Source organism: Balaenoptera ricei, chromosome 20, assembly GCF_028023285.1.
Source record: "Balaenoptera ricei isolate mBalRic1 chromosome 20, mBalRic1.hap2, whole genome shotgun sequence".
Classification (NCBI taxonomy): Eukaryota; Metazoa; Chordata; class Mammalia; order Artiodactyla; family Balaenopteridae; genus Balaenoptera; species Balaenoptera ricei.
Window position 1 is genome coordinate 29,177,117 of NC_082658.1, and position 27,298 is coordinate 29,204,414.

Sequence of the window (27,298 nt, forward strand, 5' to 3'; positions counted from 1 at the left end):
AACAGGGTTGCAGAGTCAAACCAATGTCATGTTCCCAGGCCACGGGGTTCCAGTATCAGGCCTCAGTCATGTTCCCAGTGCACAGGTTTCCACCATCAAACCTCAGTCATGTTGCCAGTCCACAGGTTTCTGCGATCAAATCAGAGTCAAGTTCCCAGGCCACCGGGTTCCTCCATCAAACCTCAGCCATGTTCCCAGGCCACAGGATTCCACAATCTAACATCAGTCATGTTCCCAGACCAATGGTTTCCAGAATCAAACCTCAATCATGTTCCCAGGACACAGGGTTCCAATCAAACCAATGTCAAGTTCCCAGGCCATGGGTTTCCAGTACCAGGCCACAGTCATGTTTCCAGGGCACAGGGTTCCACAATCAAACCTGTCATATTGCCAGACCACAGGTTTCTGCCATCAAACCTCAGTCAAGTTCTCAGACAACACGGTTCTAGAATCAAGCCTCAGTCATATTCCCAGGACACATTGTTCAAGAATCAAACCTCAGTCATGTTGGCAGGCCACAGGGTTCCACAATCAAATCTCAGTCATGTTCCCAGGACAAAGGTGTCCAGAATCAAACTTCAGTCATGTTCCCAGGGAACAGGGTTCCAGAAACACACCTCAGTCATGTTGCCAGGCCACACGTTACCACCATCAAACCTCAAACATGGTCCCAGGCCACAGGGTTCCACAATCAAACCTCAGTCATGTTCCCAGGCCACAGGTTTCCAAAATCCACTGATGTCATGTTTCCAGGCCACAGGGTTCCAGAATGAATCCTCAGTTATGTTCCCAGGCTACAGGGTTCCAAAATAAAACCTCAGTCATGTTCCCAGTCCACAGGGTTCCAGAACCAAGCCTCAGTCAGCTTCCCAGGGCACAGTATTCCACAATCTAAACAGATGTCATGTTCCCAGGCCACAGGTTTCCAGAATCACGCCTCAGTCATGTTCCAAGGCCACAGGGATCCAGAATCAAACCTCAGTCATGTTGCCAGGCAATAGGGTATCACCAGCAAACCTTAGTCATATTCCCAGGGCACAGGTTTCCAGAATCAAACCGATTTCATGTTCCCAGGCAACAGGGTACTAGAATCCAAACCGATGTCATGTTCCCAGGCCACAGGGTTCCACCATCAAACCTCATTCCTGCAGCCAGGCCACAGTGTTCCACCATCAAGCCTCAATCATGTTCCCAAGCCTGAGGGTTCCACAATCAAAGCACTGTCATGTTGCCAGGCCACAGGGTTCAACCATCAAACCTCAGTCATGTTCCCAGGAAACAGGGTTCCAGAATCAATCCTCACTTATGTTCCCAGGCAACAGGGTTCCAGAATAAATCCTCAGTCATGTTCCCAGTCCACAGGTTTCCAAAACCAAGCCTCAATCAGGTTCCCAGGGCACAGTATTCCACAATCTAAACAGATGTCATGTTCCCAGGTCACAGGTTTCCAGAATCACGCCTCAGTCATATTCCCATGACACAGGGTTCCAGAATCCAACCGATGTCATGTTCCCAGGCCACAGGGTTCCAGAATCAATCCTCAGTTATGTTTCCAGGCTACAGTGTTCCTGAATAAAACCTCAGTCATGTTCCCAGTCCACAGGGTTCCAGTACCAAGCCTCAGTCAGGTTCCCAGGGCACACTATTCCACAATCTAAACAGATGTCATGTTCCCAGGTCACAGGTTTCCAGAATCACGCCTCAGTCATGTTCCAAGGTCACAGGGATCCAGAATCAAACCTCAGTCCTGTTGCCAGGCCATAGGGTACCACCATCAAACCTCAGTCATGTTCCCAGGCCACAGGGTTCCTCCATCATACCTCAATCATGTTCCCAGGACACAGGGTTCAAGAATCAAACAAATGTCAAGTTCCCAGGCCATGGGTTTCCAGTACCAGGCCTCAGTCATATTTCCAGGGCACAGGGTTCCACAATCAAATCTCAGTCATATTGCCAGTCCACAGGTTTCTGCCATCAAACCTCAGTCAAGTTCTCATGCAACAGGGTTCCACAATCAAACCTCAGTCATGTTCCCAGGCCACAGGGATCCAGAATCCAACCGATGTCATGTTGCCAGGCCATAGGGTATCACCATCAAACCTCAGTCATGTTCCCAGGAAACAGGGTTCCAGAATCAATCCTCAGTTATGTTCCCAGGCAACAGGGTTCCAGAATAAATCCTCAGTCATGTTCCCAGTCCACAGGTTTCCAGAACCAAGCCTCAATCAGGTTCCCAGGGCACAGAATTCCACAATCTAAACAGATGTCATGTTCCCAGGTCACAGGTTTCCAGAATCAAACTTCAGTCATGTTCCCAGGGAACAGGGTTCCAGAAACAAACCTCAGTCATTTTACCAGGAGACAGGGTTCCAGAATAAAACCGCAGTCATGTTCCCTGTACACAGGTTTCAAAAATAAAACCGCATTCATGTTCTCAGGCCACAGGGTTCCAGAATCAAGCCTCACTCATATTCCCAGGCCAAAGGGTTCCACAATCAAACCTCAGTCCTGTTGCCAGGCCACAGTTCCACCATCAAGTCTCAGTCATGTTCCCAGGCCAGAGTGTTCCACAATCAAACCTAAGTCATCTTGCCAGGCCACAGGGTTCAACAATCAAACCTCAGTCATGTTCCCAGGGAACAGGGTTCCAGAAATAAACCTCAGTCATGTTGCCAGGCCACAGGTTTCCACCATGAAACCTCAGACATGTTCCCAGTCCACAGGGTTCCAGAACCAAGCCTCAGTCAGCTTCCCAGGGCACAGTATTCCACAATCTAAACAGATGTCATGTTCCCAGGCCACAGGTTTCCAGAATCACGCCTCAGTCATGTTCCAAGGCCACAGGGATCCAGAATCAAACCTCAGTCATGTTGCCAGGCCATACGGTATCACCAGCAAACCTTAGTCATATTCCCAGGCCACAGATTTCCAGAATCACGCCTCAGTCATGTTCCCAGGACACAGGGATCCAGAATCAAACCTTAGTCATGTTCCCAGGACACAGGGTTCCAGAATCAAGCCTCACTCATATTCCCAGGCCAGAGGGTTCCACAATCAAACCTCAGTCCTGTTGCCAGGCCACAGTTCCACTATCAAGTCTCAGTCATGTTCCCAGGCCAGAGTGTTCCACAATCAAACCTAAGTCATCTTGCCAGGCCACAGGGTTCAACAATCAAACCTCAGTCATGTTCCCAGGGAACAGCGTTCCAGAAATAAACCTCAGTCATGTTGCCAGGCCACAGGTTTCCACCATCAAACCTCAGACATGTTCCCAGGCAGCAGGGTTCCAGAATCAAACCGTTCTCATGTTCCCAGGCCACAGGGTACCAGAATCCACCGATGTCATGTTCCCAGGCCACAGGGTTCAAGAATCAATCCTCAGTTTGTTCCCAGGCTACAGGGTTCCAGAATAAAACCTCAGTCATGTTCCTAGTCCACAGGGTTCCAGAACCAAGCCTCAGTCAGGTTCCCAGGGCACAGTATTCCCCAATCTAAACAGATGTCATGTTCCCAGGCCACAGATTTCCAGAATCATGCCTCAGTCATGTTCCCAGGACACAGGGATCCAGAATCAAACCTTAGTCATGTTCCCAGGACACAGGGTTCCAGAATCAAGCCTCACTCATATTCCCAGGCCAGAGGGTTCCACAATCAAACCTCAGTCCTGTTGCCAGGCCACGGTTCCACCATCAAGCCTCAGTCATGTTCCCAGGCCAGAGTGTTCCACAATCAAACCTCAGTCATCTTGCCAGGCCACAGGATTCCCCCATGAAACCTCAGTCCTGTTGCCAGGCCACAGGCTTCCACCATCAAGCCTCAGTCATGTTCCCAAGCCTGAGGGTTCCACAATCAAACCTCTGTCATGTTACCAGGCCACAGGGTTCAACCATCAAACCTCATTCCTGCGGCCAGGCCACAGTGTTCCACCATCAAGCCTCAATCATGTTCCCAAGCCTGAGGGTTCCACAATCAAACCACTGTCATGTTGCCAGGCCACAGGGTTCAACCATCAAACCTCAGTCATGTTCCCAGGAAACAGGGTTCCAGAATCAATCCTCACTTATGTTCCCAGGCAACAGGGTTCCAGAATAAATCCTCAGTCATGTTCCCAGTCCACAGGTTTCCAATACCAAGCCTCAATCAGGTTCCCAGGGCACAGTATTCCACAATCTAAACAGATGTCATGTTCCCAGGTCACAGGTTTCCAGAATCACGCCTCAGTCATATTCCCATGACACAGGGTTCCAGAATCCAACCGATGTCATGTTCCCAGGCCACAGGGTTCCAGAATCAATCCTCAGTTATGTTTCCAGGCTACAGTGTTCCTGAATAAAACCTCAGTCATGTTCCCAGTCCACAGGGTTCCAGTACCAAGCCTCAGTCAGGTTCCCAGGGCACACTATTCCACAATCTAAACAGATGTCATGTTCCCAGGTCACAGGTTTCCAGAATCACGCCTCAGTCATGTTCCAAGGTCACAGGGATCCAGAATCAAACCTCAGTCCTGTTGCCAGGCCATAGGGTACCACCATCAAACCTCAGTCATGTTCCCAGGCCACAGGGTTCCTCCATCATACCTCAATCATGTTCCCAGGACACAGGGTTCAAGAATCAAACAAATGTCAAGTTCCCAGGCCATGGGTTTCCAGTACCAGGCCTCAGTCATATTTCCAGGGCACAGGGTTCCACAATCAAATCTCAGTCATATTGCCAGTCCACAGGTTTCTGCCATCAAACCTCAGTCAAGTTCTCAGGCAACAGGGTTCTAGAATCAAGCCTCAGTCATATTCCCAGGACACATTGTTCAAGAATCAAACCTCAGTCATGTTGGCAGGCCACAGGGTTCCACAATCAAACCTCAGTCATGTTCCCAGGCCACTGGGTTCCAGAATCCAACCGATGTCATGTTGCCAGGCCATAGGGTACCACCATCAAACCTCAGTCATGTTCCCAGGAAACAGGGTTCCAGAATCAATCCTCAGTTATGTTCCCAGGCAACAGGGTTCCAGAATAAATCCTCAGTCATGTTCCCAGTCCACAGGTTTCCAGAACCAAGCCTCAATCAGGTTCCCAGGGCACAGAATTCCACAATCTAAACAGATGTCATGTTCCCAGGTCACAGGTTTCCAGAATCAAACTTCAGTCATGTTCCCAGGGAACAGGGTTCCAGAAACAAACCTCAGTCATTTTACCAGGAGACAGGGTTCCAGAATAAAACCGCAGTCATGTTCCCTGTACACAGGTTTCAAAAATAAAACCGCATTCATGTTCTCAGGCCACAGGGTTCCAGAATCAAGCCTCACTCATATTCCCAGGCCAAAGGGTTCCACAATCAAACCTCAGTCCTGTTGCCAGGCCACAGTTCCACCATCAAGTCTCAGTCATGTTCCCAGGCCAGAGTGTTCCACAATCAAACCTAAGTCATCTTGCCAGGCCACAGGGTTCAGCAATCAAACTTCAGTCATGTTCCCAGGGAACAGGGTTCCAGAAATAAACCTCAGTCATGTTGCCAGGCCACAGGTTTCCACCATGAAACCTCAGACAAGTTCCCAGGCAACAGGGTTCCAGAATCAAACCGTTCTCATGTTCCCAGGCCACAGGGTTCCACCATCAAACCTCAGTCATGTTGCCAGTCCACAGGTTTCTGCGATCAAATCAGAGTCAAGTTCCCAGGCCACCGGGTTCCTCCATCAAACCTCAGTCATGTTCCCAGACCAATGGTTTCCAGAATCAAACCTCAATCATGTTCCCAGGACACAGGGTTCCAATCAAACCAATGTCAAGTTCCCTGCCATGGGTTTCCAGTACCAGGCCACAATCATGTTTCCAGGGCACAGGGTTCCATAATCAAACCTCAGTCATGTTGCCAGTCCACAGGTTTCTGTGATCAAACCACATTCAAGTTCTCAGACAACAGGGTTCTAGAATCAAGCCTCAGTCATATTCCCAGGACACATTGTTCAAGAATCAAACCTCAGTCATGTTGGCAGGCCACAGGGTTCCACAATCAAACCTCAGTCATGTTCCCAGGCCACAGGGATCCAGAATCCAACCGATGTCATGTTGCCAGGCCATAGGGTACCACCATCAAACCTCAGTCATATTCCCAGGCCACAGGTTTCCAGAATCAAACCGATTTCATGTTCCCAGGCAACAGGGTACTAGAATCCAAACCGATGTCATGTTCCCAGGCCACAGGGTTCCACCATCAAACCTCATTCCTGTGGCCAGGCCACAGGGTTCCACCATCAAGCTTCAATCATGTTCCCAAGCCTGAGGGTTCCACAATCAAACCACTGTCATGTTGCCAGGCCACAGGGTTCAACCATCAAACCTCAGTCATGTTCCCAGGACACAGGGTTCCAGACTAAAACCGCAGGCATGTTCCGTGGACACAGGTTTCCAAAATAACACCCCAGTCATTTTCCCAGGCCGCAGGGTTCCAGAATCAAGCCTCAGTCATATTCCCAGGCCACAGGGTTCCACCATCCATCCTCAGTCATGTTCCCAAGCCTGAGGGTCCACAATCAAACTTCTGTCATGTTCTCAGGCCACAGGGTTCCAGAATCAAACCTCAGTCATGTTCCCAGGAAACAGGGTTCCAGAACCAAGCCTCAGTCAGCTTCCCAGGGCACAGTATTCCACAATCTAAACAGATGTCATGTTCCCAGGTCACAGGTTTCCAGAATCAAACTTCAGTCATGTTCCCAGGGAACAGGGTTCCAGAAACAAACCTCAGTCATGTTACCAGGAGACAGGGTTCCAGAATAAAACCGCAGTCATGTTCCCTGTACACAGGTTTCAAAAATAAAACCCCAGTCATGTTCTCAGGCCACAGGGTTCCAGAATCAAGCCTCACTCATATTCCCAGGCCAAAGGGTTCCACAATCAAACCTCAGTCCTGTTGCCAGGCCACAGTTCCACTATCAAGTCTCAGTCATGTTCCCAGGCCAGTGTTCCACAATCAAACCTAAGTCATCTTGCCAGGCCACAGGGTTCAACAATCAAACCTCAGTCATGTTCCCAGGGAACAGGGTTCCAGAAATAAACCTCAGTCATGTTGCCAGGCCACAGGTTTCCACCATCAAACCTCAGACATGTTCCCAGGCAGCAGGGTTCCAGAATCAAACCGTTCTCATGTTCCCAGGCCACAGGGTACCAGAATCCACCGATGTCATGTTCCCAGGCCACAGGGTTCAAGAATCAATCCTCAGTTTGTTCCCAGGCTACAGGGTTCCAGAATAAAACCTCAGTCATGTTCCCAGTCCACAGGGTTCCAGAACCAAGCCTCAGTCAGGTTCCCAGGGCACAGTATTCCCCAATCTAAACAGATGTCATTTTCCCAGGCCACAGATTTCCAGAATCACGCCTCAGTCATGTTCCCAGGACACAGGGATCCAGAATCAAACCTTAGTCATGTTCCCAGGACACAGGGTTCCAGAATCAAGCCTCACTCATATTCCCAGGCCAGAGGGTTCCACAATCAAACCTCAGTCCTGTTGCCAGGCCACGGTTCCACCATCAAGCCTCAGTCATGTTCCCAGGCCAGAGTGTTCCACAATCAAACCTCAGTCATCTTGCCAGGCCACAGGATTCCCCCATGAAACCTCAGTCCTGTTGCCAGGCCACAGGCTTCCACCATCAAGCCTCAGTCATGTTCCCAAGCCTGAGGGTTCCACAATCAAACCTCTGTCATGTTACCAGGCCACAGGGTTCCTCCATCATACCTCAATCATGTTCCCAGGACACAGGGTTCAAGAATCAAACAAATGTCAAGTTCCCAGGCCATGGGTTTCCAGTACCAGGCCTCAGTCATATTTCCAGGGCACAGGGTTCCACAATCAAATCTCAGTCATATTGCCAGTCCACAGGTTTCTGCCATCAAACCTCAGTCAAGTTCTCAGGCAACAGGGTTCTAGAATCAAGCCTCAGTCATATTCCCAGGACACATTGTTCAAGAATCAAACCTCAGTCATGTTGGCAGGCCACAGGGTTCCACAATCAAACCTCAGTCATGTTCCCAGGCCACTGGGTTCCAGAATCCAACCGATGTCATGTTGCCAGGCCATAGGGTACCACCATCAAACCTCAGTCATGTTCCCAGGAAACAGGGTTCCAGAATCAATCCTCAGTTATGTTCCCAGGCAACAGGGTTCCAGAATAAATCCTCAGTCATGTTCCCAGTCCACAGGTTTCCAGAACCAAGCCTCAATCAGGTTCCCAGGGCACAGAATTCCACAATCTAAACAGATGTCATGTTCCCAGGTCACAGGTTTCCAGAATCAAACTTCAGTCATGTTCCCAGGGAACAGGCTTCCAGAAACAAACCTCAGTCATTTTACCAGGAGACAGGGTTCCAGAATAAAACCGCAGTTATGTTCCCTGTACACAGGTTTCAAAAATAAAACCGCATTCATGTTCTCAGGCCACAGGGTTCCAGAATCAAGCCTCACTCATATTCCCAGGCCAAAGGGTTCCACAATCAAACCTCAGTCCTGTTGCCAGGCCACAGTTCCACCATCAAGTCTCAGTCATGTTCCCAGGCCAGAGTGTTCCACAATCAAACCTAAGTCATCTTGCCAGGCCACAGGGTTCAGCAATCAAACTTCAGTCATGTTCCCAGGGAACAGGGTTCCAGAAATAAACCTCAGTCATGTTGCCAGGCCACAGGTTTCCACCATGAAACCTCAGACAAGTTCCCAGGCAACAGGGTTCCAGAATCAAACCGTTCTCATGTTCCCAGGCCACAGGGTTCCACCATCAAACCTCAGTCATGTTGCCAGTCCACAGGTTTCTGCGATCAAATCAGAGTCAAGTTCCCAGGCCACCGGGTTCCTCCATCAAACCTCAGTCATGTTCCCAGACCAATGGTTTCCAGAATCAAACCTCAATCATGTTCCCAGGACACAGGGTTCCAATCAAACCAATGTCAAGTTCCCTGCCATGGGTTTCCAGTACCAGGCCACAATCATGTTTCCAGGGCACAGGGTTCCATAATCAAACCTCAGTCATGTTGCCAGTCCACAGGTTTCTGTGATCAAACCACATTCAAGTTCTCAGACAACAGGGTTCTAGAATCAAGCCTCAGTCATATTCCCAGGACACATTGTTCAAGAATCAAACCTCAGTCATGTTGGCAGGCCACAGGGTTCCACAATCAAACCTCAGTCATGTTCCCAGGCCACAGGGATCCAGAATCCAACCGATGTCATGTTGCCAGGCCATAGGGTACCACCATCAAACCTCAGTCATATTCCCAGGCCACAGGTTTCCAGAATCAAACCGATTTCATGTTCCCAGGCAACAGGGTACTAGAATCCAAACCGATGTCATGTTCCCAGGCCACAGGGTTCCACCATCAAACCTCATTCCTGTGGCCAGGCCACAGGGTTCCACCATCAAGCTTCAATCATGTTCCCAAGCCTGAGGGTTCCACAATCAAACCACTGTCATGTTGCCAGGCCACAGGGTTCAACCATCAAACCTCAGTCATGTTCCCAGGACACAGGGTTCCAGACTAAAACCGCAGGCATGTTCCGTGGACACAGGTTTCCAAAATAACACCCCAGTCATTTTCCCAGGCCGCAGGGTTCCAGAATCAAGCCTCAGTCATATTCCCAGGCCACAGGGTTCCACCATCCATCCTCAGTCATGTTCCCAAGCCTGAGGGTCCACAATCAAACTTCTGTCATGTTCTCAGGCCACAGGGTTCCAGAATCAAACCTCAGTCATGTTCCCAGGAAACAGGCTTCCAGAACCAAGCCTCAGTCAGCTTCCCAGGGCACAGTATTCCACAATCTAAACAGATGTCATGTTCCCAGGTCACAGGTTTCCAGAATCAAACTTCAGTCATGTTCCCAGGGAACAGGGTTCCAGAAACAAACCTCAGTCATGTTACCAGGAGACAGGGTTCCAGAATAAACCCGCAGTCATGTTCCCTGTACACAGGTTTCAAAAATAAAACCCCAGTCATGTTCTCAGGCCACAGGGTTCCAGAATCAAGCCTCACTCATATTCCCAGGCCAAAGGGTTCCACAATCAAACCTCAGTCCTGTTGCCAGGCCACAGTTCCACTATCAAGTCTCAGTCATGTTCCCAGGCCAGAGTGTTCCACAATCAAACCTAAGTCATCTTGCCAGGCCACAGGGTTCAACAATCAAACCTCAGTCATGTTCCCAGGGAACAGCGTTCCAGAAATAAACCTCAGTCATGTTGCCAGGCCACAGGTTTCCACCATCAAACCTCAGACATGTTCCCAGGCAGCAGGGTTCCAGAATCAAACCGTTCTCATGTTCCCAGGCCACAGGGTACCAGAATCCACCGATGTCATGTTCCCAGGCCACAGGGTTCAAGAATCAATCCTCAGTTTGTTCCCAGGCTACAGGGTTCCAGAATAAAACCTCAGTCATGTTCCTAGTCCACAGGGTTCCAGAACCAAGCCTCAGTCAGGTTCCCAGGGCACAGTATTCCCCAATCTAAACAGATGTCATGTTCCCAGGCCACAGATTTCCAGAATCACGCCTCAGTCATGTTCCCAGGACACAGGGATCCAGAATCAAACCTTAGTCATGTTCCCAGGACACAGGGTTCCAGAATCAAGCCTCACTCATATTCCCAGGCCAGAGGGTTCCACAATCAAACCTCAGTCCTGTTGCCAGGCCACAGTTCCACTATCAAGTCTCAGTCATGTTCCCAGGCCAGAGTGTTCCACAATCAAACCTAAGTCATCTTGCCAGGCCACAGGGTTCAACAATCAAACCTCAGTCATGTTCCCAGGGAACAGGGTTCCAGAAATAAACCTCAGTCATGTTGCCAGGCCACAGGTTTCCACCATCAAACCTCAGACATGTTCCCAGGCAGCAGGGTTCCAGAATCAAACCGTTCTCATGTTCCCAGGCCACAAGGTACCAGAATCCACCGATGTCATGTTCCCAGGCCACAGGGTTCAAGAATCAATCCTCAGTTTGTTCCCAGGCTACAGGGTTCCAGAATAAAACCTCAGTCATGTTCCCAGTCCACAGGGTTCCAGAACCAAGCCTCAGTCAGGTTCCCAGGGCACAGTATTCCCCAATCTAAACAGATGTCATGTTCCCAGGCCACAGATTTCCAGAATCACGCCTCAGTCATGTTCCCAGGACACAGGGATCCAGAATCAAACCTTAGTCATGTTCCCAGGACACAGGGTTCCAGAATCAAGCCTCACTCATATTCCCAGGCCAGAGGGTTCCACAATCAAACCTCAGTCCTGTTGCCAGGCCACGGTTCCACCATCAAGCCTCAGTCATGTTCCCAGGCCAGAGTGTTCCACAATCAAACCTCAGTCATCTTGCCAGGCCACAGGATTCCCCCATGAAACCTCAGTCCTGTTGCCAGGCCACAGGCTTCCACCATCAAGCCTCAGTCATGTTCCCAAGCCTGAGGGTTCCACAATCAAACCTCTGTCATGTTACCAGGCCACAGGGTTCAACCATCAAACCTCAGTCATGTTCCCTGGAAACAGGGTTGCAGAGTCAAACCAATGTCATGTTCCCAGGCCACGGGGTTCCAGTATCAGGCCTCAGTCATGTTCCCAGTGCACAGGGTTCCACCATCAAACCTCAGTCATGTTGCCAGTCCACAGGTTTCTGCGATCAAATCAGAGTCAAGTTCCCAGGCCACCGGGTTCCTCCATCAAACCTCAGCCATGTTCCCAGGCCACAGGATTCCACAATCTAACATCAGTCATGTTCCCAGACCAATGGTTTCCAGAATCAAACCTCAATCATGTTCCCAGGACACAGGGTTCCAATCAAACCAATGTCAAGTTCCCAGGCCATGGGTTTCCAGTACCAGGCCACAGTCATGTTTCCAAGGCACAGGGTTCCACAATCAAACCTGTCATATTGTCAGACCACAGGTTTCTGCCATCAAACCTCAGTCAAGTTCTCAGACAACACGGTTCTAGAATCAAGCCTCAGTCATATTCCCAGGACACATTGTTCAAGAATCAAACTTCAGTCATGTCGGCAGGCCACAGGGTTCCACAATCAAATCTCAGTCATGTTCCCAGGACAAAGGTGTCCAGAATCAAACTTCAGTCATGTTCCCAGGGAACAGGGTTCCAGAAACACACCTCAGTCATGTTGCCAGGCCACACGTTACCACCATCAAACCTCAAACATGGTCCCAGGCCACAGGGTTCCACAATCAAACCTCAGTCATGTTCCCAGGCCACAGGTTTCCAAAATCCACTGATGTCATGTTTCCAGGCCACAGGGTTCCAGAATGAATCCTCAGTTATATTCCCAGGCTACAGGGTTCCAAAATAAAACCTCAGTCATCTTCCCAGTCCACAGGGTTCCAGAACCAAGCCTCAGTCAGCTTCCCAGGGCACAGTATTCCACAATCTAAACAGATGTCATGTTCCCAGGCCACAGGTTTCCAGAATCACGCCTCAGTCATGTTCCAAGGCCACAGGGATCCAGAATCAAACCTCAGTCATGTTGCCAGGCCATACGGTATCACCAGCAAACCTTAGTCATATTCCCAGGGCACAGGTTTCCAGAATCAAACCGATTTCATGTTCCCAGGCAACAGGGTACTAGAATCCAAACCGATGTCATGTTCCCAGGCCACAGGGTTCCACCATCAAACCTCAGTCATGTTGCCAGTCCACAGGTTTCTGCGATCAAATCAGAGTCAAGTTCCCAGGCCACCGGGTTCCTCCATCAAACCTCAGTCATGTTCCCAGACCAATGGTTTCCAGAATCAAACCTCAATCATGTTCCCAGGACACAGGGTTCCAATCAAACCAATGTCAAGTTCCCTGCCATGGGTTTCCAGTACCAGGCCACAATCATGTTTCCAGGGCACAGGGTTCCATAATCAAACCTCAGTCATGTTGCCAGTCCACAGGTTTCTGTGATCAAACCACATTCAAGTTCTCAGACAACAGGGTTCTAGAATCAAGCCTCAGTCATATTCCCAGGACACATTGTTCAAGAATCAAACCTCAGTCATGTTGGCAGGCCACAGGGTTCCACAATCAAACCTCAGTCATGTTCCCAGGCCACAGGGATCCAGAATCCAACCGATGTCATGTTGCCAGGCCATAGGGTACCACCATCAAACCTCAGTCATATTCCCAGGCCACAGGTTTCCAGAATCAAACCGATTTCATGTTCCCAGGCAACAGGGTACTAGAATCCAAACCGATGTCATGTTCCCAGGCCACAGGGTTCCACCATCAAACCTCATTCCTGTGGCCAGGCCACAGGGTTCCACCATCAAGCTTCAATCATGTTCCCAAGCCTGAGGGTTCCACAATCAAACCACTGTCATGTTGCCAGGCCACAGGGTTCAACCATCAAACCTCAGTCATGTTCCCAGGACACAGGGTTCCAGACTAAAACCGCAGGCATGTTCCGTGGACACAGGTTTCCAAAATAACACCCCAGTCATTTTCCCAGGCCGCAGGGTTCCAGAATCAAGCCTCAGTCATATTCCCAGGCCACAGGGTTCCACCATCCATCCTCAGTCATGTTCCCAAGCCTGAGGGTCCACAATCAAACTTCTGTCATGTTCTCAGGCCACAGGGTTCCAGAATCAAACCTCAGTCATGTTCCCAGGAAACAGGGTTCCAGAACCAAGCCTCAGTCAGCTTCCCAGGGCACAGTATTCCACAATCTAAACAGATGTCATGTTCCCAGGTCACAGGTTTCCAGAATCAAACTTCAGTCATGTTCCCAGGGAACAGGGTTCCAGAAACAAACCTCAGTCATGTTACCAGGAGACAGGGTTCCAGAATAAACCCGCAGTCATGTTCCCTGTACACAGGTTTCAAAAATAAAACCCCAGTCATGTTCTCAGGCCACAGGGTTCCAGAATCAAGCCTCACTCATATTCCCAGGCCAAAGGGTTCCACAATCAAACCTCAGTCCTGTTGCCAGGCCACAGTTCCACTATCAAGTCTCAGTCATGTTCCCAGGCCAGAGTGTTCCACAATCAAACCTAAGTCATCTTGCCAGGCCACAGGGTTCAACAATCAAACCTCAGTCATGTTCCCAGGGAACAGCGTTCCAGAAATAAACCTCAGTCATGTTGCCAGGCCACAGGTTTCCACCATCAAACCTCAGACATGTTCCCAGGCAGCAGGGTTCCAGAATCAAACCGTTCTCATGTTCCCAGGCCACAGGGTACCAGAATCCACCGATGTCATGTTCCCAGGCCACAGGGTTCAAGAATCAATCCTCAGTTTGTTCCCAGGCTACAGGGTTCCAGAATAAAACCTCAGTCATGTTCCTAGTCCACAGGGTTCCAGAACCAAGCCTCAGTCAGGTTCCCAGGGCACAGTATTCCCCAATCTAAACAGATGTCATGTTCCCAGGCCACAGATTTCCAGAATCACGCCTCAGTCATGTTCCCAGGACACAGGGATCCAGAATCAAACCTTAGTCATGTTCCCAGGACACAGGGTTCCAGAATCAAGCCTCACTCATATTCCCAGGCCAGAGGGTTCCACAATCAAACCTCAGTCCTGTTGCCAGGCCACAGTTCCACTATCAAGTCTCAGTCATGTTCCCAGGCCAGAGTGTTCCACAATCAAACCTAAGTCATCTTGCCAGGCCACAGGGTTCAACAATCAAACCTCAGTCATGTTCCCAGGGAACAGGGTTCCAGAAATAAACCTCAGTCATGTTGCCAGGCCACAGGTTTCCACCATCAAACCTCAGACATGTTCCCAGGCAGCAGGGTTCCAGAATCAAACCGTTCTCATGTTCCCAGGCCACAAGGTACCAGAATCCACCGATGTCATGTTCCCAGGCCACAGGGTTCAAGAATCAATCCTCAGTTTGTTCCCAGGCTACAGGGTTCCAGAATAAAACCTCAGTCATGTTCCCAGTCCACAGGGTTCCAGAACCAAGCCTCAGTCAGGTTCCCAGGGCACAGTATTCCCCAATCTAAACAGATGTCATGTTCCCAGGCCACAGATTTCCAGAATCACGCCTCAGTCATGTTCCCAGGACACAGGGATCCAGAATCAAACCTTAGTCATGTTCCCAGGACACAGGGTTCCAGAATCAAGCCTCACTCATATTCCCAGGCCAGAGGGTTTCACAATCAAACCTCAGTCCTGTTGCCAGGCCACGGTTCCACCATCAAGCCTCAGTCATGTTCCCAGGCCAGAGTGTTCCACAATCAAACCTCAGTCATCTTGCCAGGCCACAGGATTCCCCCATGAAACCTCAGTCCTGTTGCCAGGCCACAGGCTTCCACCATCAAGCCTCAGTCATGTTCCCAAGCCTGAGGGTTCCACAATCAAACCTCTGTCATGTTACCAGGCCACAGGGTTCAACCATCAAACCTCAGTCATGTTCCCTGGAAACAGGGTTGCAGAGTCAAACCAATGTCATGTTCCCAGGCCACGGGGTTCCAGTATCAGGCCTCAGTCATGTTCCCAGTGCACAGGGTTCCACCATCAAACCTCAGTCATGTTGCCAGTCCACAGGTTTCTGCGATCAAATCAGAGTCAAGTTCCCAGGCCACCGGGTTCTTCCATCAAACCTCAGCCATGTTCCCAGGCCACAGGATTCCACAATCTAACATCAGTCATGTTCCCAGACCAATGGTTTCCAGAATCAAACCTCAATCATGTTCCCAGGACACAGGGTTCCAATCAAACCAATGTCAAGTTCCCAGGCCATGGGTTTCCAGTACCAGGCCACAGTCATGTTTCCAAGGCACAGGGTTCCACAATCAAACCTGTCATATTGTCAGACCACAGGTTTCTGCCATCAAACCTCAGTCAAGTTCTCAGACAACACGGTTCTAGAATCAAGCCTCAGTCATATTCCCAGGACACATTGTTCAAGAATCAAACTTCAGTCATGTCGGCAGGCCACAGGGTTCCACAATCAAATCTCAGTCATGTTCCCAGGACAAAGGTGTCCAGAATCAAACTTCAGTCATGTTCCCAGGGAACAGGGTTCCAGAAACACACCTCAGTCATGTTGCCAGGCCACACGTTACCACCATCAAACCTCAAACATGGTCCCAGGCCACAGGGTTCCACAATCAAACCTCAGTCATGTTCCCAGGCCACAGGTTTCCAAAATCCACTGATGTCATGTTTCCAGGCCACAGGGTTCCAGAATGAATCCTCAGTTATATTCCCAGGCTACAGGGTTCCAAAATAAAACCTCAGTCATCTTCCCAGTCCACAGGGTTCCAGAACCAAGCCTCAGTCAGCTTCCCAGGGCACAGTATTCCACAATCTAAACAGATGTCATGTTCCCAGGCCACAGGTTTCCAGAATCACGCCTCAGTCATGTTCCAAGGCCACAGGGATCCAGAATCAAACCTCAGTCATGTTGCCAGGCCATACGGTATCACCAGCAAACCTTAGTCATATTCCCAGGGCACAGGTTTCCAGAATCAAACCGATTTCATGTTCCCAGGCAACAGGGTACTAGAATCCAAACCGATGTCATGTTCCCAGGCCACAGGGTTCCACCATCAAACCTCATTCCTGCGGCCAGGCCACAGTGTTCCACCATCAAGCCTCAATCATGTTCCCAAGCCTGAGGGTTCCACAATCAAACCACTGTCATGTTGCCAGGCCACAGGGTTCAACCATCAAACCTCAGTCATGTTCCCAGGAAACAGGGTTCCAGAATCAATCCTCACTTATGTTCCCAGGCAACAGGGTTCCAGAATAAATCCTCAGTCATGTTCCCAGTCCACAGGTTTCCAAAACCAAGCCTCAATCAGGTTCCCAGGGCACAGTATTCCACAATCTAAACAGATGTCATGTTCCCAGGTCACAGGTTTCCAGAATCACGCCTCAGTCATATTCCCATGACACAGGGTTCCAGAATCCAACCGATGTCATGTTCCCAGGCCACAGGGTTCCAGAATCAATCCTCAGTTATGTTTCCAGGCTACAGTGTTCCTGAATAAAACCTCAGTCATGTTCCCAGTCCACAGGGTTCCAGTACCAAGCCTCAGTCAGGTTCCCAGGGCACACTATTCCACAATCTAAACAGATGTCATGTTCCCAGGTCACAGGTTTCCAGAATCACGCCTCAGTCATGTTCCAAGGTCACAGGGATCCAGAATCAAACCTCAGTCCTGTTGCCAGGCCATAGGGTACCACCATCAAACCTCAGTCATGTTCCCAGGCCACAGGGTTCCTCCATCATACCTCAATCATGTTCCCAGGACACAGGGTTCAAGAATCAAACAAATGTCAAGTTCCCAGGCCATGGGTTTCCAGTACCAGGCCTCAGTCATATTTCCAGGGCACAGGGTTCCACAATCAAATCTCAGTCATATTGCCAGTCCACAGGTTTCTGCCATCAAACCTCAGTCAAGTTCTCAGGCAACAGGGTTCTAGAATCAAGCCTCAGTCATATTCCCAGGACACATTGTTCAAGAATCAAACCTCAGTCATGTTGGCAGGCCACAGGGTTCCACAATCAAACCTCAGTCATGTTCCCAGGCCACTGGGTTCCAGAATCCAACCGATGTCATGTTGCCAGGCCATAGGGTACCACCATCAAACCTCAGTCATGTTCCCAGGAAACAGGGTTCCAGAATCAATCCTCAGTTATGTTCCCAGGCAACAGGGTTCCAGAATAAATCCTCAGTCATGTTCCCAGTCCACAGGTTTCCAGAACCAAGCCTCAATCAGGTTCCCAGGGCACAGAATTCCACAATCTAAACAGATGTCATGTTCCCAGGTCACAGGTTTCCAGAATCAAACTTCAGTCATGTTCCCAGGGAACAGGCTTCCAGAAACAAACCTCAGTCATTTTACCAGGAGACAGGGTTCCAGAATAAAACCGCAGTCATGTTCCCTGTACACAGGTTTCAAAAATAAAACCGCATTCATGTTCTCAGGCCACAGGGTTCCAGAATCAAGCCTCACTCATATTCCCAGGCCAAAGGGTTCCACAATCAAACCTCAGTCCTGTTGCCAGGCCACAGTTCCACCATCAAGTCTCAGTCATGTTCCCAGGCCAGAGTGTTCCACAATCAAACCTAAGTCATCTTGCCAGGCCACAGGGTTCAGCAATCAAACTTCAGTCATGTTCCCAGGGAACAGGGTTCCAGAAATAAACCTCAGTCATGTTGCCAGGCCACAGGTTTCCACCATGAAACCTCAGACAAGTTCCCAGGCAACAGGGTTCCAGAATCAAACCGTTCTCATGTTCCCAGGCCACAGGGTTCCACCATCAAACCTCAGTCATGTTGCCAGTCCACAGGTTTCTGCGATCAAATCAGAGTCAAGTTCCCAGGCCACCGGGTTCCTCCATCAAACCTCAGTCATGTTCCCAGACCAATGGTTTCCAGAATCAAACCTCAATCATGTTCCCAGGACACAGGGTTCCAATCAAACCAATGTCAAGTTCCCTGCCATGGGTTTCCAGTACCAGGCCACAATCATGTTTCCAGGGCACAGGGTTCCATAATCAAACCTCAGTCATGTTGCCAGTCCACAGGTTTCTGTGATCAAACCACATTCAAGTTCTCAGACAACAGGGTTCTAGAATCAAGCCTCAGTCATATTCCCAGGACACATTGTTCAAGAATCAAACCTCAGTCATGTTGGCAGGCCACAGGGTTCCACAATCAAACCTCAGTCATGTTCCCAGGCCACAGGGATCCAGAATCCAACCGATGTCATGTTGCCAGGCCATAGGGTACCACCATCAAACCTCAGTCATATTCCCAGGCCACAGGTTTCCAGAATCAAACCGATTTCATGTTCCCAGGCAACAGGGTACTAGAATCCAAACCGATGTCATGTTCCCAGGCCACAGGGTTCCACCATCAAACCTCATTCCTGTGGCCAGGCCACAGGGTTCCACCATCAAGCTTCAATCATGTTCCCAAGCCTGAGGGTTCCACAATCAAACCACTGTCATGTTGCCAGGCCACAGGGTTCAACCATCAAACCTCAGTCATGTTCCCAGGACACAGGGTTCCAGACTAAAACCGCAGGCATGTTCCGTGGACACAGGTTTCCAAAATAACACCCCAGTCATTTTCCCAGGCCGCAGGGTTCCAGAATCAAGCCTCAGTCATATTCCCAGGCCACAGGGTTCCACCATCCATCCTCAGTCATGTTCCCAAGCCTGAGGGTCCACAATCAAACTTCTGTCATGTTCTCAGGCCACAGGGTTCCAGAATCAAACCTCAGTCATGTTCCCAGGAAACAGGGTTCCAGAACCAAGCCTCAGTCAGCTTCCCAGGGCACAGTATTCCACAATCTAAACAGATGTCATGTTCCCAGGTCACAGGTTTCCAGAATCAAACTTCAGTCATGTTCCCAGGGAACAGGGTTCCAGAAACAAACCTCAGTCATGTTACCAGGAGACAGGGTTCCAGAATAAAACCGCAGTCATGTTCCCTGTACACAGGTTTCAAAAATAAAACCCCAGTCATGTTCTCAGGCCACAGGGTTCCAGAATCAAGCCTCACTCATATTCCCAGGCCAAAGGGTTCCACAATCAAACCTCAGTCCTGTTGCCAGGCCACAGTTCCACTATCAAGTCTCAGTCATGTTCCCAGGCCAGTGTTCCACAATCAAACCTAAGTCATCTTGCCAGGCCACAGGGTTCAACAATCAAACCTCAGTCATGTTCCCAGGGAACAGGGTTCCAGAAATAAACCTCAGTCATGTTGCCAGGCCACAGGTTTCCACCATCAAACCTCAGACATGTTCCCAGGCAGCAGGGTTCCAGAATCAAACCGTTCTCATGTTCCCAGGCCACAGGGTACCAGAATCCACCGATGTCATGTTCCCAGGCCACAGGGTTCAAGAATCAATCCTCAGTTTGTTCCCAGGCTACAGGGTTCCAGAATAAAACCTCAGTCATGTTCCCAGTCCACAGGGTTCCAGAACCAAGCCTCAGTCAGGTTCCCAGGGCACAGTATTCCCCAATCTAAACAGATGTCATTTTCCCAGGCCACAGATTTCCAGAATCACGCCTCAGTCATGTTCCCAGGACACAGGGATCCAGAATCAAACCTTAGTCATGTTCCCAGGACACAGGGTTCCAGAATCAAGCCTCACTCATATTCCCAGGCCAGAGGGTTTCACAATCAAACCTCAGTCCTGTTGCCAGGCCACGGTTCCACCATCAAGCCTCAGTCATGTTCCCAGGCCAGAGTGTTCCACAATCAAACCTCAGTCATCTTGCCAGGCCACAGGATTCCCCCATGAAACCTCAGTCCTGTTGCCAGGCCACAGGCTTCCACCATCAAGCCTCAGTCATGTTCCCAAGCCTGAGGGTTCCACAATCAAACCTCTGTCATGTTACCAGGCCACAGGGTTCAACCATCAAACCTCAGTCATGTTCCCTGGAAACAGGGTTGCAGAGTCAAACCAATGTCATGTTCCCAGGCCACGGGGTTCCAGTATCAGGCCTCAGTCATGTTCCCAGTGCACAGGGTTCCACCATCAAACCTCAGTCATGTTGCCAGTCCACAGGTTTCTGCGATCAAATCAGAGTCAAGTTCCCAGGCCACCGGGTTCCTCCATCAAACCTCAGCCATGTTCCCAGGCCACAGGATTCCACAATCTAACATCAGTCATGTTCCCAGACCAATGGTTTCCAGAATCAAACCTCAATCATGTTCCCAGGACACAGGGTTCCAATCAAACCAATGTCAAGTTCCCAGGCCATGGGTTTCCAGTACCAGGCCACAGTCATGTTTCCAAGGCACAGGGTTCCACAATCAAACCTGTCATATTGTCAGACCACAGGTTTCTGCCATCAAACCTCAGTCAAGTTCTCAGACAACACGGTTCTAGAATCAAGCCTCAGTCATATTCCCAGGACACATTGTTCAAGAATCAAACTTCAGTCATGTCGGCAGGCCACAGGGTTCCACAATCAAATCTCAGTCATGTTCCCAGGACAAAGGTGTCCAGAATCAAACTTCAGTCATGTTCCCAGGGAACAGGGTTCCAGAAACACACCTCAGTCATGTTGCCAGGCCACACGTTACCACCATCAAACCTCAAACATGGTCCCAGGCCACAGGGTTCCACAATCAAACCTCAGTCATGTTCCCAGGCCACAGGTTTCCAAAATCCACTGATGTCATGTTTCCAGGCCACAGGGTTCCAGAATGAATCCTCAGTTATATTCCCAGGCTACAGGGTTCCAAAATAAAACCTCAGTCATCTTCCCAGTCCACAGGGTTCCAGAACCAAGCCTCAGTCAGCTTCCCAGGGCACAGTATTCCACAATCTAAACAGATGTCATGTTCCCAGGCCACAGGTTTCCAGAATCACGCCTCAGTCATGTTCCAAGGCCACAGGGATCCAGAATCAAACCTCAGTCATGTTGCCAGGCCATACGGTATCACCAGCAAACCTTAGTCATATTCCCAGGGCACAGGTTTCCAGAATCAAACCGATTTCATGTTCCCAGGCAACAGGGTACTAGAATCCAAACCGATGTCATGTTCCCAGGCCACAGGGTTCCACCATCAAACCTCAGTCCTGCGGCCAGGCCACAGTGTTCCACCATCAAGCCTCAATCATGTTCCCAAGCCTGAGGGTTCCACAATCAAACCACTGTCATGTTGCCAGGCCACAGGGTTCAACCATCAAACCTCAGTCATGTTCCCAGGAAACAGGGTTCCAGAATCAATCCTCACTTATGTTCCCAGGCAACAGGGTTCCAGAATAAATCCTCAGTCATGTTCCCAGTCCACAGGTTTCCAAAACCAAGCCTCAATCAGGTTCCCAGGGCACAGTATTCCACAATCTAAACAGATGTCATGTTCCCAGGTCACAGGTTTCCAGAATCACGCCTCAGTCATATTCCCATGACACAGGGTTCCAGAATCCAACCGATGTCATGTTCCCAGGCCACAGGGTTCCAGAATCAATCCTCAGTTATGTTTCCAGGCTACAGTGTTCCTGAATAAAACCTCAGTCATGTTCCCAGTCCACAGGGTTCCAGTACCAAGCCTCAGTCAGGTTCCCAGGGCACACTATTCCACAATCTAAACAGATGTCATGTTCCCAGGTCACAGGTTTCCAGAATCACGCCTCAGTCATGTTCCAAGGTCACAGGGATCCAGAATCAAACCTCAGTCCTGTTGCCAGGCCATAGGGTACCACCATCAAACCTCAGTCATGTTCCCAGGCCACAGGGTTCCTCCATCATACCTCAATCATGTTCCCAGGACACAGGGTTCAAGAATCAAACAAATGTCAAGTTCCCAGGCCATGGGTTTCCAGTACCAGGCCTCAGTCATATTTCCAGGGCACAGGGTTCCACAATCAAATCTCAGTCATATTGCCAGTCCACAGGTTTCTGCCATCAAACCTCAGTCAAGTTCTCAGGCAACAGGGTTCTAGAATCAAGCCTCAGTCATATTCCCAGGACACATTGTTCAAGAATCAAACCTCAGTCATGTTGGCAGGCCACAGGGTTCCACAATCAAACCTCAGTCATGTTCCCAGGCCACTGGGTTCCAGAATCCAACCGATGTCATGTTGCCAGGCCATAGGGTACCACCATCAAACCTCAGTCATGTTCCCAGGAAACAGGGTTCCAGAATCAATCCTCAGTTATGTTCCCAGGCAACAGGGTTCCAGAATAAATCCTCAGTCATGTTCCCAGTCCACAGGTTTCCAGAACCAAGCCTCAATCAGGTTCCCAGGGCACAGAATTCCACAATCTAAACAGATGTCATGTTCCCAGGTCACAGGTTTCCAGAATCAAACTTCAGTCATGTTCCCAGGGAACAGGCTTCCAGAAACAAACCTCAGTCATTTTACCAGGAGACAGGGTTCCAGAATAAAACCGCAGTCATGTTCCCTGTACACAGGTTTCAAAAATAAAACCGCATTCATGTTCTCAGGCCACAGGGTTCCAGAATCAAGCCTCACTCATATTCCCAGGCCAAAGGGTTCCACAATCAAACCTCAGTCCTGTTGCCAGGCCACAGTTCCACCATCAAGTCTCAGTCATGTTCCCAGGCCAGAGTGTTCCACAATCAAACCTAAGTCATCTTGCCAGGCCACAGGGTTCAGCAATCAAACTTCAGTCATGTTCCCAGGGAACAGGGTTCCAGAAATAAACCTCAGTCATGTTGCCAGGCCACAGGTTTCCACCATGAAACCTCAGACAAGTTCCCAGGCAACAGGGTTCCAGAATCAAACCGTTCTCATGTTCCCAGGCCACAGGGTTCCACCATCAAACCTCAGTCATGTTGCCAGTCCACAGGTTTCTGCGATCAAATCAGAGTCAAGTTCCCAGGCCACCGGGTTCCTCCATCAAACCTCAGTCATGTTCCCAGACCAATGGTTTCCAGAATCAAACCTCAATCATGTTCCCAGGACACAGGGTTCCAATCAAACCAATGTCAAGTTCCCTGCCATGGGTTTCCAGTACCAGGCCACAATCATGTTTCCAGGGCACAGGGTTCCATAATCAAACCTCAGTCATGTTGCCAGTCCACAGGTTTCTGTGATCAAACCACATTCAAGTTCTCAGACAACAGGGTTCTAGAATCAAGCCTCAGTCATATTCCCAGGACACATTGTTCAAGAATCAAACCTCAGTCATGTTGGCAGGCCACAGGGTTCCACAATCAAACCTCAGTCATGTTCCCAGGCCACAGGGATCCAGAATCCAACCGATGTCATGTTGCCAGGCCATAGGGTACCACCATCAAACCTCAGTCATATTCCCAGGCCACAGGTTTCCAGAATCAAACCGATTTCATGTTCCCAGGCAACAGGGTACTAGAATCCAAACCGATGTCATGTTCCCAGGCCACAGGGTTCCACCATCAAACCTCATTCCTGTGGCCAGGCCACAGGGTTCCACCATCAAGCTTCAATCATGTTCCCAAGCCTGAGGGTTCCACAATCAAACCACTGTCATGTTGCCAGGCCACAGGGTTCAACCATCAAACCTCAGTCATGTTCCCAGGACACAGGGTTCCAGACTAAAACCGCAGGCATGTTCCGTGGACACAGGTTTCCAAAATAACACCCCAGTCATTTTCCCAGGCCGCAGGGTTCCAGAATCAAGCCTCAGTCATATTCCCAGGCCACAGGGTTCCACCATCCATCCTCAGTCATGTTCCCAAGCCTGAGGGTCCACAATCAAACTTCTGTCATGTTCTCAGGCCACAGGGTTCCAGAATCAAACCTCAGTCATGTTCCCAGGAAACAGGCTTCCAGAACCAAGCCTCAGTCAGCTTCCCAGGGCACAGTATTCCACAATCTAAACAGATGTCATGTTCCCAGGTCACAGGTTTCCAGAATCAAACTTCAGTCATGTTCCCAGGGAACAGGGTTCCAGAAACAAACCTCAGTCATGTTACCAGGAGACAGGGTTCCAGAATAAAACCGCAGTCATGTTCCCTGTACACAGGTTTCAAAAATAAAACCCCAGTCATGTTCTCAGGCCATAGGGTTCCAGAATCAAGCCTCACTCATATTCCCAGGCCAAAGGGTTCCACAATCAAACCTCAGTCCTGTTGCCAGGCCACAGTTCCACTATCAAGTCTCAGTCATGTTCCCAGGCCAGTGTTCCACAATCAAACCTAAGTCATCTTGCCAGGCCACAGGGTTCAACAATCAAACCTCAGTCATGTTCCCAGGGAACAGGGTTCCAGAAATAAACCTCAGTCATGTTGCCAGGCCACAGGTTTCCACCATCAAACCTCAGACATGTTCCCAGGCAGCAGGGTTCCAGAATCAAACCGTTCTCATGTTCCCAGGCCACAGGGTACCAGAATCCACCGATGTCATGTTCCCAGGCCACAGGGTTCAAGAATCAATCCTCAGTTTGTTCCCAGGCTACAGGGTTCCAGAATAAAACCTCAGTCATGTTCCCAGTCCACAGGGTTCCAGAACCAAGCCTCAGTCAGGTTCCCAGGGCACAGTATTCCCCAATCTAAACAGATGTCATGTTCCCAGGCCACAGATTTCCAGAATCACGCCTCAGTCATGTTCCCAGGACACAGGGATCCAGAATCAAACCTTAGTCATGTTCCCAGGACACAGGGTTCCAGAATCAAGCCTCACTCATATTCCCAGGCCAGAGGGTTCCACAATCAAACCTCAGTCCTGTTGCCAGGCCACGGTTCCACCATCAAGCCTCAGTCATGTTCCCAGGCCAGAGTGTTCCACAATCAAACCTCAGTCATCTTGCCAGGACACAGGATTCCCCCATGAAACCTCAGTCCTGTTGCCAGGCCACAGGCTTCCACCATCAAGCCTCAGTCATGTTCCCAAGCCTGAGGGTTCCACAATCAAACCTCTGTCATGTTACCAGGCCACAGGGTTCAACCATCAAACCTCAGTCATGTTCCCTGGAAACAGGGTTGCAGAGTCAAACCAATGTCATGTTCCCAGGCCACGGGGTTCCAGTATCAGGCATCAGTCATGTTCCCAGTGCACAGGGTTCCACCATCAAACCTCAGTCATGTTGCCAGTCCACAGGTTTCTGCGATCAAATCAGAGTCAAGTTCCCAGGCCACCGGGTTCCTCCATCAAACCTCAGCCATGTTCCCAGGCCACAGGATTCCACAATCTAACATCAGTCATGTTCCCAGACCAATGGTTTCCAGAATCAAACCTCAATCATGTTCCCAGGACACAGGGTTCCAATCAAACCAATGTCAAGTTCCCAGGCCATGGGTTTCCAGTACCAGGCCACAGTCATGTTTCCAGGGCACAGGGTTCCACAATCAAACCTGTCATATTGCCAGACCACAGGTTTCTGCCATCAAACCTCAGTCAAGTTCTCAGACAACACGGTTCTAGAATCAAGCCTCAGTCATATTCCCAGGACACATTGTTCAAGAATCAAACCTCAGTCATGTTGGCAGGCCACAGGGTTCCACAATCAAATCTCAGTCATGTTCCCAGGACAAAGGTGTCCAGAATCAAACTTCAGTCATGTTCCCGGGGAACAGGGTTCCAGAAACACACCTCAGTCATGTTGCCAGGCCACACGTTACCACCATCAAACCTCAAACATGGTCCCAGGCCACAGGGTTCCACAATCAAACCTCAGTCATGTTCCCAGGCCACAGGTTTCCAAAATCCACTGATGTCATGTTTCCAGGCCACAGGGTTCCAGAATGAATCCTCAGTTATGTTCCCAGGCTACAGGGTTCCAAAATAAAACCTCAGTCATGTTCCCAGTCCACAGGGTTCCAGAACCAAGCCTCAGTCAGCTTCCCAGGGCACAGTATTCCACAATCTAAACAGATGTCATGTTCCCAGGCCACAGGTTTCCAGAATCACGCCTCAGTCATGTTCCCAGGCCACAGGGATCCAGAATCAAACCTCAGTCATGTTGCCAGGCCATAGGGTACCACCATCAAACCTCAGTCATATTCCCAGGCCACAGGTTTCCAGAATCAAAACGATTTCATGTTCCCAGGCAACACGGTACCAGAATCCAAAACGATGTCATGTTCCCAGGCCACAGGGTTCCACCATCAAACCTCAGTCCTGGTGCCAGGACACAGGGTTCCACCATCAAGCCTCAATCATGTTCCCAAGCCTGAGGGTTCCACAATCAAAGCACTGTCATGTTGCCAGGCCACAGGGTTCAACCATCAAACCTCAGTCATGTTCCCAGGAAACAGGGTTCCAGAATCAATCCTCACTTATGTTCCCAGGCAACAGTGTTCCAGAATAAATCCTCAGTCATGTTCCCAGTCCACAGGTTTCCAAAACCAAGCCTCAATCAGGTTCCCAGGGCACAGTATTCCACAATCTAAACAGATGTCATGTTCCCAGGTCACAGGTTTCCAGAATCACGCCTCAGTCATATTCCCATGACACAGGGTTCCAGAATCCAACCGATGTCATGTTCCCAGGCCACAGGGTTCCAGAATCAATCCTCAGTTATGTTTCCAGGCTACAGTGTTCCTGAATAAAACCTCAGTCATGTTCCCAGTCCACAGGGTTCCAGTACCAAGCCTCAGTCAGGTTCCCAGGGCACACTATTCCACAATCTAAACAGATGTCATGTTCCCAGGTCACAGGTTTCCAGAATCACGCCTCAGTCATGTTCCAAGGTCACAGGGATCCAGAATCAAACCTCAGTCCTGTTGCCAGGCCATAGGGTACCACCATCAAACCTCAGTCATGTTCCCAGGCCACAGGGTTCCTCCATCATACCTCAATCATGTTCCCAGGACACAGGGTTCAAGAATCAAACAAATGTCAAGTTCCCAGGCCATGGGTTTCCAGTACCAGGCCTCAGTCATATTTCCAGGGCACAGGGTTCCACAATCAAATCTCAGTCATATTGCCAGT